Source organism: Orbicella franksi, chromosome 9 (genome assembly GCF_964199315.1).
Source record: "Orbicella franksi chromosome 9, jaOrbFran1.1, whole genome shotgun sequence".
NCBI lineage: Eukaryota > Metazoa > Cnidaria > Anthozoa > Scleractinia > Merulinidae > Orbicella > Orbicella franksi.
Window position 1 is genome coordinate 7,915,051 of NC_138153.1, and position 16,751 is coordinate 7,931,801.

The 16,751-nt window shown below is 39.8% G+C and overlaps 1 pseudogene across 1 annotated transcript in view; it reads right to left on the reverse strand.

The window, feature by feature from the left end:
• LOC145497531 (sushi, von Willebrand factor type A, EGF and pentraxin domain-containing protein 1-like) overlaps nt 1-16,751 on the reverse strand; it is a 40,459-nt pseudogene that overhangs the window by 8,384 nt on the left and 15,324 nt on the right. The window contains exons 7-24 of the transcript XR_014050696.1: nt 15,737-16,027; nt 15,346-15,594; nt 14,602-14,814; nt 12,662-12,906; nt 11,880-12,195; nt 11,253-11,414; nt 9,792-9,953; nt 8,399-8,560; nt 7,666-7,835; nt 6,660-7,176; nt 5,075-5,701; nt 4,217-4,453; nt 3,367-3,692; nt 2,632-2,770; nt 2,108-2,239; nt 1,314-1,484; nt 782-895; nt 364-486 (exon numbers count right to left, since the gene is read on the reverse strand). The product of XR_014050696.1 is annotated as a sushi, von Willebrand factor type A, EGF and pentraxin domain-containing protein 1-like (transcript). The remainder of the gene's footprint in view (nt 1-363; nt 487-781; nt 896-1,313; nt 1,485-2,107; nt 2,240-2,631; nt 2,771-3,366; nt 3,693-4,216; nt 4,454-5,074; nt 5,702-6,659; nt 7,177-7,665; nt 7,836-8,398; nt 8,561-9,791; nt 9,954-11,252; nt 11,415-11,879; nt 12,196-12,661; nt 12,907-14,601; nt 14,815-15,345; nt 15,595-15,736; nt 16,028-16,751) is intronic.

The following is a 16,751-nucleotide window of genomic DNA, read 5'->3' on the forward strand; positions in this document are numbered from 1 at the left end:
TACGTCTATACATTGTTTTTTCTCTCTTATCATCTACTTGCTTTTGTGCGTCTCAGACTATACCTAGAGACCGATAATGGGTCTCTGCGTTTAAAGACGGACATCTTATGCATATGAATGATTATGCGCGTTGGTATAATGGCGGACACAAAAGGATTAATTCGTCAAGACTGACTATCTGTCTTAAGGCATCTTCAACGAACAACTGGGAGCTTGATGGCGCCTGAGGAAGTTCCAATTTTACAGTAGACGTGTTAACAACGGACGAAGGGATTACACATCACAAACATGACGTTGTCCCACTGACCTTAGATTTTCCTATCAATGCTCTAAATTCTCATTTGATATCGATAACAACTTTACCTTGGCAACTCCGTTTCCCAGAACCGAGCTCGAGACCACTCGGACAGGAACAAGAGAATGAACCAGCAGAGTTGTGACACGAGTGAGAACAGCCACCGTTAGAAATTGAACATTCGTCAATATCTGAAAGACATCAAGCGACGCAATCAGAACACCCGCCACCTCGCCTCTCACCAATATGGCCAGGGTTCAAATCAGGCCTGATTAAAGCGATTATTATTTTAGCTGAGAAATGGGGTGAAACGTAAACTGATAACGCCCCCGCCCCTCCGCCCCAACCACTCCCGCTACAAAATGATAACATCTGCTTGAAGAAATTCATTTTGCGCCAATAAATCGAATTGATAGATGGGTGATTTGCCTGGGTGCGTTTCCAAGCTCATGAGCGGAAAATGTGTTCGTCCTTTAGTTAACCTACCCACGCATGTGTTGGAATCTTGAAGTTCATAGCCTTGGTCGCAATGACAGACGTATCCTCCATGTGTATTTTTGCACCATTGATTACAAGGGTTATTGGCGCACTCATCCGTATCTAAACGAAAATTAAATTGTCAAAATTCATGTCATACAAATGTTCCTGTAAAGCGGTTGATTAATAGACAGATTCGGTTAACGTGTTTACATCCTTGTTGCCACCCAATTTAGACCACGTGATGATTCACTGGGGGGAGTTACAATTGTGCAAATTGCCACACCCAGGTCATTGCTTGGGAGTATTTACAAACAGAACAATTGTAACCTCCCAAATTAATTATCCGGCATGATCTGATCTGGGTAGCAACAAGGATGTCAATACGTTAACCGAATCTATCTAATGGTACGTAGTTTTTAATTTCAATAAAATAAACACAAAAATAAAATCGGTCAACATTCTGAGAAGCTCAACATACAAAGTCGCTTGCTTTTTCTAAGGCAGACTGCTATGCTATTGAACTATATGTTTATGATACCTGAACATGTAGGGTGGTTTCCAGTCCACGCTCCTCCCTGGCATGTCCTAGATGAGGATTTTATGAGAGTATATCCAGCATTGCAGGCGAACGTGATTGTACTTCCCTCGTTGTAATTGGACGAAGACTTTGTACCATAAATTGGTGCACCGATCTCTTTACAGTTGTTTGCTAAATTCAAGGTAAATCAATAACAGAACGTATTAACAGGTTTAACGCTAGTTTTGGAACAACAAGTAAAATAGGCGTTTATCTCAGTGGCTCTCGTTTTGTATTTGTTAACACAACCCGTGAGACAGATAAGTGACATTGTACATATACAAAAACAACCACAAAAGCATCTTTATTTTAGCAATACAAATACAAATATTATTTCATTTTTAGTGTATTTAATATGTGTAGTATATTTCAGATAAAATATCTGTTGTAATCTCTTTTGAATGTGACTGGTGCCTGGAGGCTAAATGAACCGTTAGGTTTTCGAGTTAGCCTCCAGCCTTCTTATGTCTAGTTGTAAGATAGGAGAGATGAATGAAGACTTTTACACTGAGTGTAGTTTAAGGAAGAACAAAAACAAAAAAGCAAAAATGACTAAATCGTGTGCACGTATTGGTCTGACAGTAAACTATTGTGTTATTGGTTTTGAAAAAGCAAATACGCTAAGCTCTTTTAAATGGGTTGGACGTTCTTTCCAAAGATGCCTTTAATTAAATCGTCTGTTTAATTTTCGTATATTTGTCCTTATGCGTGGTTGGGTACAGTGAGTAACCTATGCATATCCTATCTATTCTTACCTGTGTCACAAGTCCTTCCTGAATAGCCGCTTGCACATACACACAGATAGTCGTTATATCGGTCAACACAAGTTCCTTCCTGACAAGGTGCAGTGCTACATTCGTTCGTGTTATCGGCAGTTGTGACGATGGCTATGGAGGAAGTAGACACTTAAAATAAAAGATTTCTTTTAAAACAATGTTGAAGCTCTTTTTTAGGAGGGGAGGGGCGTGTCTGAGTACTGTACTACTGTTTATACCGGTTGCAAAAATGAACGATTTTTCTACTCGATGTACCGTTTTATCTGATCTTAATCTCTCATATCTCATTTTTTTTCCCCTGAAATATCCTGTATTCCGTTAATTTTTTGCCTTAATATACCTTTGACTTCTGGCCTTTGTTGCTGCCTTACATGCTAGCAGGCATAAGGGCAGTAAGTAAGTAATCCTGTAACCAGAAAACTTCTAATAGGACTTCAATGTTCGGGCTTTTAGACAAATAAATTTGGCTTTGTTTGTGTCGAACAGTTTACAAAGTTACTTACTCTGTGGGCAACCATATACTTCTACTCTCATTGAAATGTGTCCATTCCATTCCTGTGGTCTAAACCTTAGATACATGGCTTCAAACACTCTGACTTCATTTCGTACTACCGTGTCCTGGTCAGTGTTACCAGTGAGAGTCTGTATAATATTAAAATGATAATGTTGCGTTGTGTAAACGACGTAGTACATTTAATGCTGATAAAAGTAATTTTGTGACGTTTTCAGTAACTAACATATCCTCATTTTTACTTCGACCAAACACTGGCGCTCAAGACGTCCACTTTTCAACGTCTGCAGCAATACTAATTTATGTCTAAGTTGACGTTGGAGCACTTTCCATTTCAGTGTCGAAAATTTATTAGTTTTGCACTAGTACCACGCTACACGATTGGATTAAAAGACTCGCGCGATTTTTCATTCAGTCAGAACTAAAACCAAAACCAATTGTCACTCACACAGTCACTCACACAGGTTTTCCGGCGCTTCGCGTTTACTTTGAGTTTTGGTTAGTTCACTGGATTGTACGTGTTCTTTGTGATTGGCCAGAGTGATTACTTTGGTTTTGGTTTTACGACGCTCACCTTAGGACCGCTTGATCAAGTCAGTGATAATTAATTAGGTAATTGACTTGGACGCTGACGTAGCACAACAGTTTCCTTTTAAATCACATGCAATTTCAGATATCTTTTTCCTTTGTAAATCATCATTAAAAGGATTTTGAAAGTACATCTTACGTCTGGATAGTAAGTCCAAGTTGATCCGTCAGTACTGTATTCCAGTTTGTAGCTCTTCACCCATTGAGCGTCGTCTGCTCTGCCTTGAGTGGCTGTACCAGCAATCTGGAAAATCTGGCCAAACTTGATTTGGAGATACTGGTTCTGGTCGTTAGACAATGCAGACCAACCTCCGATCTGAGTGGTGACCCCCTGAGAAGTTATCTGAGCTTGAAAATTTAGGCGACCTCCTAGTGGCGCGTGCTGGGAACTGTATTGACTTGATGCTGTCATATCAGCGTCAGGAATGCGCTTGCTTGTCGAGACTCCAAGGCTTTTAAGACAGTCTACAAGGTAATAATCATAAGGAAGGTGGAGAGAAAACAAGAAATTTAAAATTATTCTTGACCTATCGCTTCTCGGTTCACCATTTTACTACGCTATTTTTCAAATATTCATTTCATTCATCGTGAATAATAGTGAAATATTCATTTCATCTATTCAGGTCGACGAGGCACTTGTCTTTGGACGACTGCCTATTACTGCTTTTTATCAAACCAGCCCTACTTGTCTAACACCAAATGCTTAAGCCAGTTTAGTCGAAAACGACCATTTAGCATAAATCAGTCAATCAGCCAATCAATTTAGTAGCGTCAAAATGTGAGTGGTGTTGTCCTCTATATCTGAGTCTGCTCATGTATAAAGCGATACACAATAAGTAAGAGTAAATAACCAAAATTAAAGAAGGCATCAGTTACAGTGCCATGTTTTAACCACCAAACGTTAGACCAATAACGGCATACGTTCACACCTGAAACTACCTGCCTGTCGGGAACATAATATATTAATTAGCTAGGCATGTTTTACTTACTCAGCTCGTAGTAATTATAGCTTGATGAACTTGTCAGATCACTGTCAATCGTTGATTTGCTGCTCAAGTAACATGTGTTAGTTGAGTTATCAAAGTCAAAAGACCTGCAGATGAAAGAAGCTTCCGACGAGCAAGATGACGCACAAGCTTCTGGGGATGAGTTATCCACCGTTTTGTCATCGTTTCCAGATATGTAAGACTTGTAAGTCAGGGAGTATTTCCTCTGCTCGGCGGCAACTGAAAGAGATTGAAAGCAAACGACGGCTTTGCATTATCGTTCTCTTGAAGCTTGCTATTGGCTATTGGCTACGTATTTGAGTAAAGGCACAGGGTCCCTTTCTAACCAGGCATATAACTGGATCAACACCAGTGAATTGTTGTCGATACCTAATGACAAGAATATCATTCCATAAGCGAATAAGGATCCTCCTTATTGGGTCACTTCTATTCTGTATCATTATAAATCTACTAGCGTGTTATCACAAATGCCGTTCGTTGATTGGCTACACTACTCACTATCTATTCTGTTGTAGATAATGAGTAGCGTGGCACCGTGCTGTTGTTATCAAAATGACGGTCGATTTTTTGTTTTTTTTTTTAGATTAAGTTTTGAACGACTAATAGATTTATGCTAAAACGATTAGCTTATTCGCTCTCGACTTCTTTGCGCGATAGAAATCTCCAGCTCATTATCCAATTGTAAACCTGTATCTTATCAAGCGGTGAAACTAAGCAAATTTAGATAACCAATATCCCATGTCTCACGTTTGCCAAAAAGGCGTTCTTTACGTAGTTAGCTAAATACTGTGATCACATTCATTAAATACGAACTGTACCAGGTAAATAAAAGGCACTCACAGTTACACGCGTACGATTTGTCAGTTAAGTGGTATATTCCAAAGAGCCTCTCTCTAAAGTCGCTCCAGGCTGCTACGTTTCCCTTTACATGATCGCAACTGTATACCAAGTTATAAATGTCGTTAGCAGACAGCATGTAGTCAAAGATGTTCAGCTGACTAATATCGCCGATAAAGTTTTCTTGAGTGTTAAATCCACCACCCAGTTCGTCTTGCTCTTGGCCAAGGATCATAACGCCATCGCCAGAAATAACTTCACCTTGTTGAAAAGCCTGAGATGAGCTTTTCATTTCAACACCATCTTTGTAGGAATACCATGTTCCTCCAGCGCTCTCCCACGTAACTGCCACGTGATGCCACTGACCATCATTTACTTTCAGTCCTGTGAAGACAGTTCTATTATTTACAAATAGATTGAAGCTGGAATAGTCTTGTAAAGCTAATGCGTTGTCCTGCACAATATCACCCACTTGAGTTGCGTAGGAGATCACTGTTCCGGGGTTGCGGTCGTTGGTACGCATCCAAAAAGCGATGGTTAGTGCGTTAAGGTCCGAAATTGGCTTCTTAATCTTGGAATACGACTTGGCCGCTCTGACTTGAAACGACAAATCGTAGTCAGATGAAAGCTCTGCAAGAGAAGTAATGAAAATGGTCAATTGTTGGGCAATCATACAATGGAGTGACGTGTTCTCGATGGAGCATCAACAATACTCGCGTCATTGACGTTACGTGTGTGAAAACAGGAACTAAATGGCGGAGGAATCAGTTCCGTGTACTTCCGAGCGCCTTATATTTTGAAATTGTAGTAAGGTAAGCTTGAATTAGTATTCTCAGAGTCATTAAAAATTCATCAAGTTTAAACATAGGAAATCGTGACCGTGATGGTGTATGGACACCTGATCTTAAGTAGCAAAAACTTTTACCATTGTTTTCTCCATTTTTTCCCTTAGTTTTATTTTCGATAGAGAAGATATATCAAACACTCAAGACAGTGTTTGACTTCATTGCCAAACACCTCGATGTCCGTCAAAAATACTCCGCTACAAGTCGTACAGTTATAATAATATTAATAGTTCTTAAGTTGAAATGTAATTACTTTTTTGTGGTTAGATCTTGAAGAAATACTTTTCACCTAAATTGTTTTTCCAAATCTGTATTCCTTCTGCTAAATTATGTTTCTTTGGACCACCTACTCGATTAGCTACATAAACTATCTAGGTGTTCCAAACTCAATCAACCTTGTATTAAAACTATTCGTCTTCCTTTATTTCCATTTCTCTCTCTTTCTTTAACACTTTAGTTTTTAATCACAATTGTACTTGAAATTATTTCATTAATGCTTTTTATCATCTTCTACAGGTAATTTGTATATATTTATATGCTTTCTATTTTTTCTTACATCTCTGTAAAATTAAAATTTGTGAGAGTTTAAATTAAAGTTAAATTGAATTGAATCGTATTTTCAACTCTCTTCCCGATGTTTTAAAATGTGGTGAAACACAGTCTTTCGTATTTGGTATGTTACATGATCTGTTGACTCCGTAATGACTGACTAGTTACTGGTTCAGATTGAGCGTCAGCCATACCTTCGCTGCAGAGACATTTGGAGTAGGATGGCATGCACTGGCACTTGAAACCAGTTAGTGTATTCACGCATGTCCCACCATTGCGACACGGCTGCCCTACGCAGTGATCAATAGGATGCTCACAGTTGGCGCCAGTGTACCCAACTGGGCATGAGCAACTGTAGAACTGTACATCGTCCACACAGGTACCGCCATTCTGACAGGGTTTGGCAGCGCAGTCATGGATATTGATCTGGCAATTCACACCACTGTATCCTGCCTGGCACTTGCAAGAATAGGTGTTCACGCCACTGGTGCATACCCCGTTATTTTGGCAAGGGCTTGAGGCACATTCGTCGATGTTAATCTCACAGAATGTCCCACTATACCCCTGCGGACACTGACAGGAAAATGTTCCCGCTTTATCGATGCAGTTACCTCCATTCACACAAGGCGTTCGTTGGTTGCAAAGGCTGTACGGAAGTTCGCACTCGTTACCAGTATACTCATCGGTGCAAAGACATTTGTAAGCATTTACCTGTACGAGAGAGACACATTAAACGATCCTAGCAAGTTGTAACAGACGCATTCCTTGAAAACACAGATAGTAAATAACTTGACGTGATACATGTAGTGGAGCCTGAATTAACTGGTCCTAAATGGTTACTCTCCGGAAATGACATAGTGATTGCCTGATGCAGGTATCTCTAAGACATCTGTTATACACAGAAGAGAAGAGATGTTATGTTATATATGATGTTTAAAAAAGCAATATAAATAGTTTGTTGAAACTTTGTAAAGAGGGGCTGTATTTGCTCATGACGGAAAGGTGACTGCTAAACAGGTTTGTCTACAACACTGGTGGCTTTACACCGCTTTTTTGCGGTACAGAGCAGAGCGCGATACGCGAACTGTAAACTACTCCGCTAAACCATCTGTCGTGGCGGCCGTGTCGGCTACTACAGTCTTATTCTACTAGCAACTGCATTGAGGCCACAGAATAGAGGATCTAATAAATCAAAGGTACCTTGTTGACACAAGTGGAGTCCAGATAACATGGTAACGCGAGACACTCGTTAGTCTCCATCTCGCAATTCCCTCCTTTGTATCCCGGTGGGCATTCGCATCGGTAAGATTCCTTCGTGTTCACACACGTTCCACCGTTCATACAAGGACTCGAAACACATGTGTCCACCTCTGTAATCGCAATTTGGCATTTTTTCATTAGGTATAAGGGGATTAAGTGTGGCTAAGATTGTAGGCTTGTGTTTTGTAGGCTTCAGTAATGCCACGACCTACCACAGATTAAATACTTTACATCCGGGAAATAAATAGCAATGAATATGATAAGAACACGTACAGCTCAAATTCGTTTCCTTCTAACTTTTAACTTGTGCTGTTCAGAGGCGACGTGTTCTAAAGAGGAAAAACGAATGAAATTGACATCACTCGCCTCCCTGTTGGTATACGCTTCCTCGCGCGAAAGCCGGGGATAAAGTTAGTTGAATGTTCCTCCTTTGAGTCTCCTTTTGAGTTTTTAGGTTGTTCACACAACTGAGTATTAGCGTGTATAGTTGGCTGTACTGTCACGAAGCAATGGAAAACAACAGGGTACGAACAAATCATGGGTTAACCTGACAAAATCACTCAAATATATCTGATACTATTCCATTAAAGACTTCAAAAGGGTTGCATGGGCCTATGAACTCAGAATCCTACAGTTTAGAGTTTAGGACCGAAATACTGAAAAAAAGTCGCACCTGTACAGTAGTCTAAAGAACTTGCCCCAGTGCCGTGTGTAGATTCCTGACCAGGACAAGGTAGACAAGATGTTTGCCCATACTCCGTCTGATACGTTCCAGTAGGACAAGGCAAGCAAGGCTCTACTCCATTGTCTGAGTATGTTCCTGGAGCACATTGCACTAACAAATACAGACATTGTTAACAAGCAGCATCTTAAAACTAGGCATCATGGCAAAGATAATGTGTTGTGACAACCTTACGGGGAATACGAGTTACATGTAGAAAGTACACGTCAATGAGGTATGGTGTGGGGTGTGAAAATAAGTGAGTTAGTTTGTGTGGGTCAAACTTGAGCTTACCTCTTATTTTTGGATAAGTGTTGCCCTAATAAAAATTTAGTGGTTTTTGTACAGTTGTGGCCGGGGTTTATCTAGAATGATGGGGATTGGAAAATATTTCTAGAATAAAGTTCCCCATTTTTCATTTATCATACTGTGTATGTTTGGAGCCCACCACTGGCAAGACTAGAAGCGTTAGGGAGCTAACCTTTTCCTATATATCAACTTTAAGAACAGCAGTTCACCGAAAGAAAAACAGCAGCAACGTCAGCATAAACAACAGAAAAAAAAAATTTGAAGCGTGACGTTTCTCAGTTGCGAACCCGCACACTTGAACGGGGTCAAGTTGAAGTAATAATAATGGTAATAATAATAATAATAATAATAATAATAATAATAATAATAATAATAATAATAATTGTCGCGGCTAATCGCCGTCGCAAAGTACGGAAAGAGTAAAGTACTTTGCCGTCGCAAAGTACGCAAAGTAAGGAAAGAAAAAAGCTGAATGAAGAATGTAATACAGGCCTTTCCACAAATACCACGTAAAATCGTCTTAAAATCTTATCAGAAATTTTCAAAAATGTTCTAAATATCTCGAAAAAAGGCTATGAACACCTGTTATTGTTGTTTTAATAATAAACCGACTTTCAACAGCCAAGACCAAAATCTCACTTGTGGGAGTAAGAGATCGTTTACAACAGTAGTTCTCTATTCAGTGTTACAGGTGTTGCACCGGTAGTAGAAGGAGTAGTAGAGGAAAAAGATTCAGGATCACGAATGTTACCAGCACCCGCCATTTTGGAAAATGACTGCCTTAAGTGCTTTATATCATTCAAGGCGAAAACCACTGAACTGGATTGTTTCTTAGCGTGGAAAAGCTGGAAAACACAGGGCTCACCCCCAAAAAAGCTATAAATATTTCTAAATATCCCTTAATTGTGTAAATATTTTTATATCTTGTAAATATCTCGGAATCTTCTAAACATACTAAAAAGTATCCAGATATTTGTGGAAACGGCCTGTAATTTTTGTCAAACAGAAACTTTCATTGAGAAACGAATTTACTTACTTCCGCAATCCTCAATTCCTGTGGCTGCGCTGATAACAGTAAGAGTACCCTCTGGACAACTAATACATTCTTTGTTTCGTTGTTCTGATGAGTAGGTCCCAGTGGGGCAGGTGAAGCATTTAGCTATGCCAGTTGAAGAATACAATCCCGGGCCGCATTCATCTGGAATGGTTAAAAAGGTACGTAGTTCATTTTGATTACGGTATGTAACTCAGCTAATATAGAGGAAAGGTCAATAGGTCTTGTGCATGATTACGTCACTCGCTCTAAACACAGAATTTTTCAGGTACTCAGTAGAATACTCGTTAATTGCAACAAGTTCACAAACTCTTCTTATTCGACCACATATCGGATTTGCATAGCTGAGTTAAAACACTGCTGGGAGTCAAAGAGGATTCATAACATGCTGCTGCGCTTTCTGCATATTTTTATTTTCTACGGTTTTATTTAGAATATTTTTTTCCTTTTATTTGAAGTGGAAGGACCGCACTTTTGCCATCGTTGATAGCCAAATATCTCTATGAGACGCACCTGCAGGGAATCATGGTAGTTGTATTCATCAAAACAACTATCCAGTCCAAGATGATGAGTGCAACTACGATGATTCCCTCCAGGCACGTCTCAAAGAGGAAATTAGGCATTGGAAGAAATAAGGAAACAGTTGTGATGCCTCTATAAAATTGTGACAGACCTTCATTGATAGTACACGTTTTTGCTTGTTCCATCCCTATGAAGATCTGCTAAGTCTGGTAGAGGGGGGGAATCTACCCTCCAAAGCTTCAAGTAAGAGGGATCACGAGATGACAACGTCATATAACGTGATGTATACGAAAATCATGTCTTTCAGAAGACGCTTGCCATGGAAAAATCCACGTCCGAGTATATTGAAAATTACCAAATTGTTTCCAGATAATTTTCAGATGAAGTCGCAAGGTTTCCCTCTTTTTGTTTCAATATTTTAAGTCAGCGTGGAACATTTGTCCCTATTTCCAGTCTGAATAGAGTTAAACTGGAGAGCGTATGTAACTATTCCATAGAAGTTAAATTTAAAGTCTTTGAGGCATTTTACACCTTTTTTAATGTGAGCAGTAGGACTACAATCTTTTTATTTTTCGAGATCGTCACATCTCTGTAGTGGCGAGGGATGGCGACGTGAAACGTTTTTATCCCCCAGTATCATTTCCACTGACTTTCTTTTAAAGAAATCCAAAAGGAGAAACTTTTTAGCGTTTTTAGCTTCCACTGTAACTGTGAAATTTGTAATTGTAACTTTGGAATGTAATTATTCTAAAGCACTATTAAGCTAAATGGAAATAGGGCTATATAAATAAACTATTATTATTATTATTATTATTATTATTATTATTATATTAACTTAAGATGGCACATAAAAAATTTAGACTGTTTCGCCTTTATACGTGATTTATCAAACAGTTGCGACAGGCAGACAGAAACAAATACCTGTGCAAGATGTAAAATTGTGTTTCCTTGTTCCTAGAGTCCATGTCCCTTCTGGGCAGTCCTCACAGCCTAGAGCGCCTTCATTGGGACTATACGTGCCTTCTGGGCACAACAGACAGTCATCTGCGCTCTTGTCGTAATACGTTCCCACAGGACAGCGGGCTAAAAAGAAAACTCCCTCGTTGTTTATGACGTTATAATAACGATCTACACATTTTCAATGATGAGTTACAGCAGCAATGGAATTGCGCTCAAGTAGGTATATATATTTTACGGTGGCAAGTAGCAAATGGCCTAAAACATCGAAGGATCGTTATACGAGAGAGCTAATCACCAGAGTACCAAATGCTGGCTGGTTCCAGCACGAAATTTGTAAGATAACTCTTATCTACTTATCAGTAACCTGACTGTCACTGAATATCTGTTTTTCTTTTCTCTCTGAAATATACTGGTGGCTTTGATAATGAGACATGTTAAATGTCATTTGTGTTACTTTGTGCCTAGCTGTCGATACCATGCAAGTCAGCTAATCGTTTATGTAAGGGGCCACGACGATAGCTACGGCAGTCTATGTAAGTAACAATTCATCTCTCCATAAAACAAAAGCAAATACAATTGTGTACTTACTGCATTTTGTTATTGATCCCGTGTCTTTGTTGCAACTGGTGTCACTCGATTCACATTTCCTCACCACGGCACCGTCTTCTGAACAATAAGCTTCCACCGGTCCGAGGTTTATGTTTTCAACGTTGTAATCTTTTAATTCGAGTCCTGATGATGCCTGATATTCTGACCAGTTAACTGTTTCGAAGCCTTCATAGACTTCTGTTCTCGACTGCTCGTTATCTGCCTTCTCTTGATTGAATGCGTCTTGCCCTGCTTGGTCATTGGTGCCTTGCTCGAGGCCAGTATCTCTCTTGATGTAATTATAATTGAAAGTCACCTTGAAATCAGACGTGAATCGAAAGTTTGGTCAATAATCACAACCAAGATTAGAGCGACGTGCAGTTGTGCAGCTACACAACAGAACATCACTTGATTGAATGAATAAAATGCCAAGAAATGCATGAAGAAATGCATATAAATAACCAGAAATCAAATGGATCACACAACAAGTACGATGTTTTTTATGGGTTTGTTTCACTGTACTTAGTGGCGGATCCAGACCTTCAGTTAAGGGGGGAGGCGCGGGGGAAGGGGGGCGCACGTTAACGTAAACTAGTCGCCCGTTGTCTTTGGCCATGCATAGTGAGCTGTGCATTAAAATTATGAGATGCAGTATGATGGCATGGGAAATATTAATAATGAAGTACCCCAGTTAACGTATTGGCCTTAGTTTCAGTTCAAGTCTAAGACATCAAATCCCATCAGGATTTTAATAATTACACGCACGTAGAAAAGTCTCATACCTCTCTTACAGAACGTCTTTTTCGTCGCCTTTCTGCGGCTGAAAGCTCTCCACAGTATACTTCCACCGTTTCCTCGTTGCAATCGTCGGGTTTCAACGTGCAGAAAATTGGAGGGACTTCAGCACTAGTTAGAAGGCCAAGGAAATTCGACGTTATGTTAGCTTGTACGTTTGGGTCATTGCAATCTCCATCGTAGTAGAAATTTGGACTCATTTTAATCATGATCCAACTGGGATTCTCAGTTACTGTTGTTGTAGAAAAAAAGCAAGTAAGGAAATAGCTGATCAACTGGAACAGGAGAAAAATAATATTGTCTGTCCACACTGGCTTGTGGTGGTGAACTCAGTCCAGCTCATTTCTCAACAAAAGTGCAATCGATTGAACTCACAATGACATACGGCTAGCTACGATACAGATGTGTTCCTACTCTGATAAACTTCAGACTGAGGCTAAATGAGCAATTTTAGGACCACATCTACTAAAATTCTTTCTTTTCTTTTTATCATGTTAATCAGGATCAGTAATTGTTATCTAAACCCTGCTGCGGTTTGGAAATTAAAAACAATAAAGGAGAGATGAATTAAGGTAAGTGTAGGTAAAGTCTGCATACAAGCTAAGTGCCAAGTGGCCCATCAGGCCGGAGCCTGTAGCATGAAGCGACTGGGGTATTTCTACTCCCCACTGGATGGGATACTAGTCCATCGCTGGGTTACCCCAAGCATTAAGTTCGCCGGTACCCATTTATACACCTGGGTGGAAAGAGGCACTGTGAGAGTAAAGTGTCTTGCACAAGAACACAACACAATGTACCCGAGCAGGGTTCGAACCCAGACCGCTTGTTCTGGAGACTAAGGTATGAGGCCACCGTGCCTCCCACAAATAAAGGACACTGTACACGGTGGCGAGAAGATATAATTTTTATGTTCGAGTGGCAAGAACAATATCTCACGAGTGAGCGCAGCCATGAGAACATAAAGTTCATATCATCGAGCTAACGTGTAATGTTCTTTTTATTCTATAGACATACTGATGAGGGCGTTTTTGACGATTTTCCGAAGATTTCCGAAAATTCTCCAAAACTTGTCCGAAGATCACACGAACGTTGCCGAACATTTTTCAAACAGATTGCCGAAGACTTTCGAGGAAGACCGGAAGATGTTTCGATCACACACCAACGAATTTAAGAGAGAATTGATACGAAAAAAACGCTCTGATTGATCAAAAACCTATGTTTTATCAGAGTATAAATACCTCTTACTAACCGAGTTCGAGGTCCGTACTGTAAGTTGCGGACCGAGTTTTTTCCTCTTCGGTTTATGGCCCAAACGCAAGCGCGCGGGTTATAAATCGAAGGGGGAAAACGAGGATCCTTAACTTACAGTACGGACAGAGAAGACGAGGTTAGTAAAATATTTATTATATCAGTGCTGTGTGCCTGATGGGTTCAGAAACGATTTCAATTCACGCTGACTCGGAAAAGTTTCAAATTTCTGACGCACCTCGAAAGTAAAACGAGTCAGTTTGAAATTGTTTTTAAGTCGTTAGCACGCTTTATTACACAATTTAGAGTATAAGAAAGTTTTAAACTTTCACTTGCGCGCATGCTATAAAAGTTAAGAACACTTGACGATAAATACGAAACAGTTTGGTAACAAAACCAACTTGAAATTTTAGCGGGCCTTGCAGGAGCATACGGCCCGCTAAATTGACCAATCACAGCGCGCGCACTGCTTTTTACGGCTCGTGCTTTTTACAGTTTCCCTCGTGTTCTCAAATGCCCGTCGCGTTTTATCACAGTGTAATACACGGCATAGGCTTCTTTATTTGTTAAGTAAAACATTCGTGTCTATAATAAAATGAATTACTGCTGCTGGTTAAAGTCAAAACAGGACGACATCCTTGTGCAAGTGTGCTATTACGGAACCATTCACCTAACGTACCTGCACAATCTGGCCACGGTAAATCAGTACTGTACTCTTGGTCTGGTATGGCGTAAAATTGCCATACTCCGTCTTGGCAGAAGTAGTACAAAGGAGGGTTGAACACAAAGTCGTTGCCACTTTGACACTGCACCTGACAATATGTGTCTTCTACAATCGTGTTGCAAGACAAGGCACCATTCTCCGGAGGTTCATATAGTGGACAGGTCAATTCTTCAAAATAAAGTTGGGTAATAAAGGTAATGATTTGAAAAAAATGAACCTGAAACCTAAAGCTTGCATTCTTGCGATGGAGAGCCATTGAAATGCATAAGTTTATCTTATCTTGGACAATGCGACAAACTCATGGAGAAACTTAATAAAACTCTGTGATGTTATTATTATTATTATTATTATTATTATTATTATTATCATTATTATTAAGGAAAGGAGAACTCATGGTGTACTAACAGGGAACCAGTAAAATACCACTGAAACGGTGAAACCACAGAAAGCTAAAGAGGGCCCATATTAAACTCGTGAGAACTCTGTCTCTGGCATAGGAAAATTCATCGAAAGGACTTGCAGAGAGATACATGCCATGGAAATCTTGGAATACTCGCGGAGAACATGAGGAACAACTGAAAAGTGCTGTTGGGTATAGAGTGACTAAAAGATATAGTCATCACTGTATAAAGGTAAATATTTTGTGGAAATGTCCTGCAATTACAATTCAATTTTTCACGCGACGAGCCAAGTACTCACTCTCGATTGTAATTCTGAATGAGCAGTCTAAGTTTTCGTTGTCGTTGCCATCACGGACGATGTACAACACTTCAGTGGAACTGGGAACCGAGAAATATGAACCAGATTGTCTCTCTGAGTAGATGTAGGGCGGTTCTCCGGAGTTGTCGGTACATTCGGGCTGGTCCCAGTTCACCCTTATTTCATCACCAGTGGCGTTGGCGATGGTTTGGTCCGGTGGACAGAAACCACAGACTGGAGCCTCAGTATCTACAGAAATCAAAGCAGTAGGATCATAAATCTCATCAGCTTTCCATTTAACTAGGCACACACAAGAGGTTACGTTGCAGAGACAAAATCCTGTACTATTCCCTCGAGGTAATCGAGAAAATGTTGAAACGTCTCTACTTACCATTTACAAAATAAGTAAAAGTACAGGAATCTGAGTTGTTAGCATCGTCTGTCACAACGTATTTCACTGCGTTTGTGCCGATCCCTAACAGCTTGGGAAGAGTTGTATCCACATTGACATCGTTTATCGTCAGTACGACCTCAATGTCATCCTCCGTTATTCCAGGTTGATTCTCCGTCAGAGAGTTGTCAGTGAATGAAAAATTCCAACTAACTGATGATGTATTTTTCCCTGCATCGTTGCCTACAGTAGTAGTACCGTCGGGGCAGGTTAGTCTAGGAGGTTGATAATCTAACAAGAGGTATAAACAGGTGTTATTAGCGGAGTTTGTTTGTTTTCTTTTTATTGTATGTTTGCTTTTTTAGGTTTGTTGACGGCTAGGTCACAAAGAGCTCAATTATCCCAAAATCACTATTCAAAGTTCAAAATTTCAAGTAACAAAGACACGATCAAACAATTCTCAGCAACGCATTCAAAGAAGCTCACGCTGGACTCACAGGCCAATTAACCCGGCCAAGGTTAAGGCATCGAGAGCACGACAATTCACTACAGACAATACAGTGTAGTGGACGGCTGCTGTAACTTTGCGCGGATTTAATCTGGCAATCTTAAACGTTTGCTGTCGCCTGTTGTTTCTGATAGATCATTTCTGCGTCTTAGCTTGGGAAAAATGAAAAAAAGTATAGGCCTTGCAATCACCGCCCCCCAACCCTTTTTCTTTCCGCAACATCGAGTTCTGCTCTTTTAGCTCTCCTTTGGCAGCTTTGACGGTTAGACAGCCTCTCATGGCTGAAATAAAAAAAAAAAAAATATATATATATATATATATATATATATATATATATATATATATATATATATATCTATACTAGTTGAAACATATTCTTTTTTACTAAGCTGCAATGCTCTCAATTACAAACTAACGTTGCACTAACATGGCAAAAGGCCTGTCAACAAAATAAGTTGACCAAAGATTGAATTTTGAAATTGTGAGATATTTCCGCATTTTTTGCAA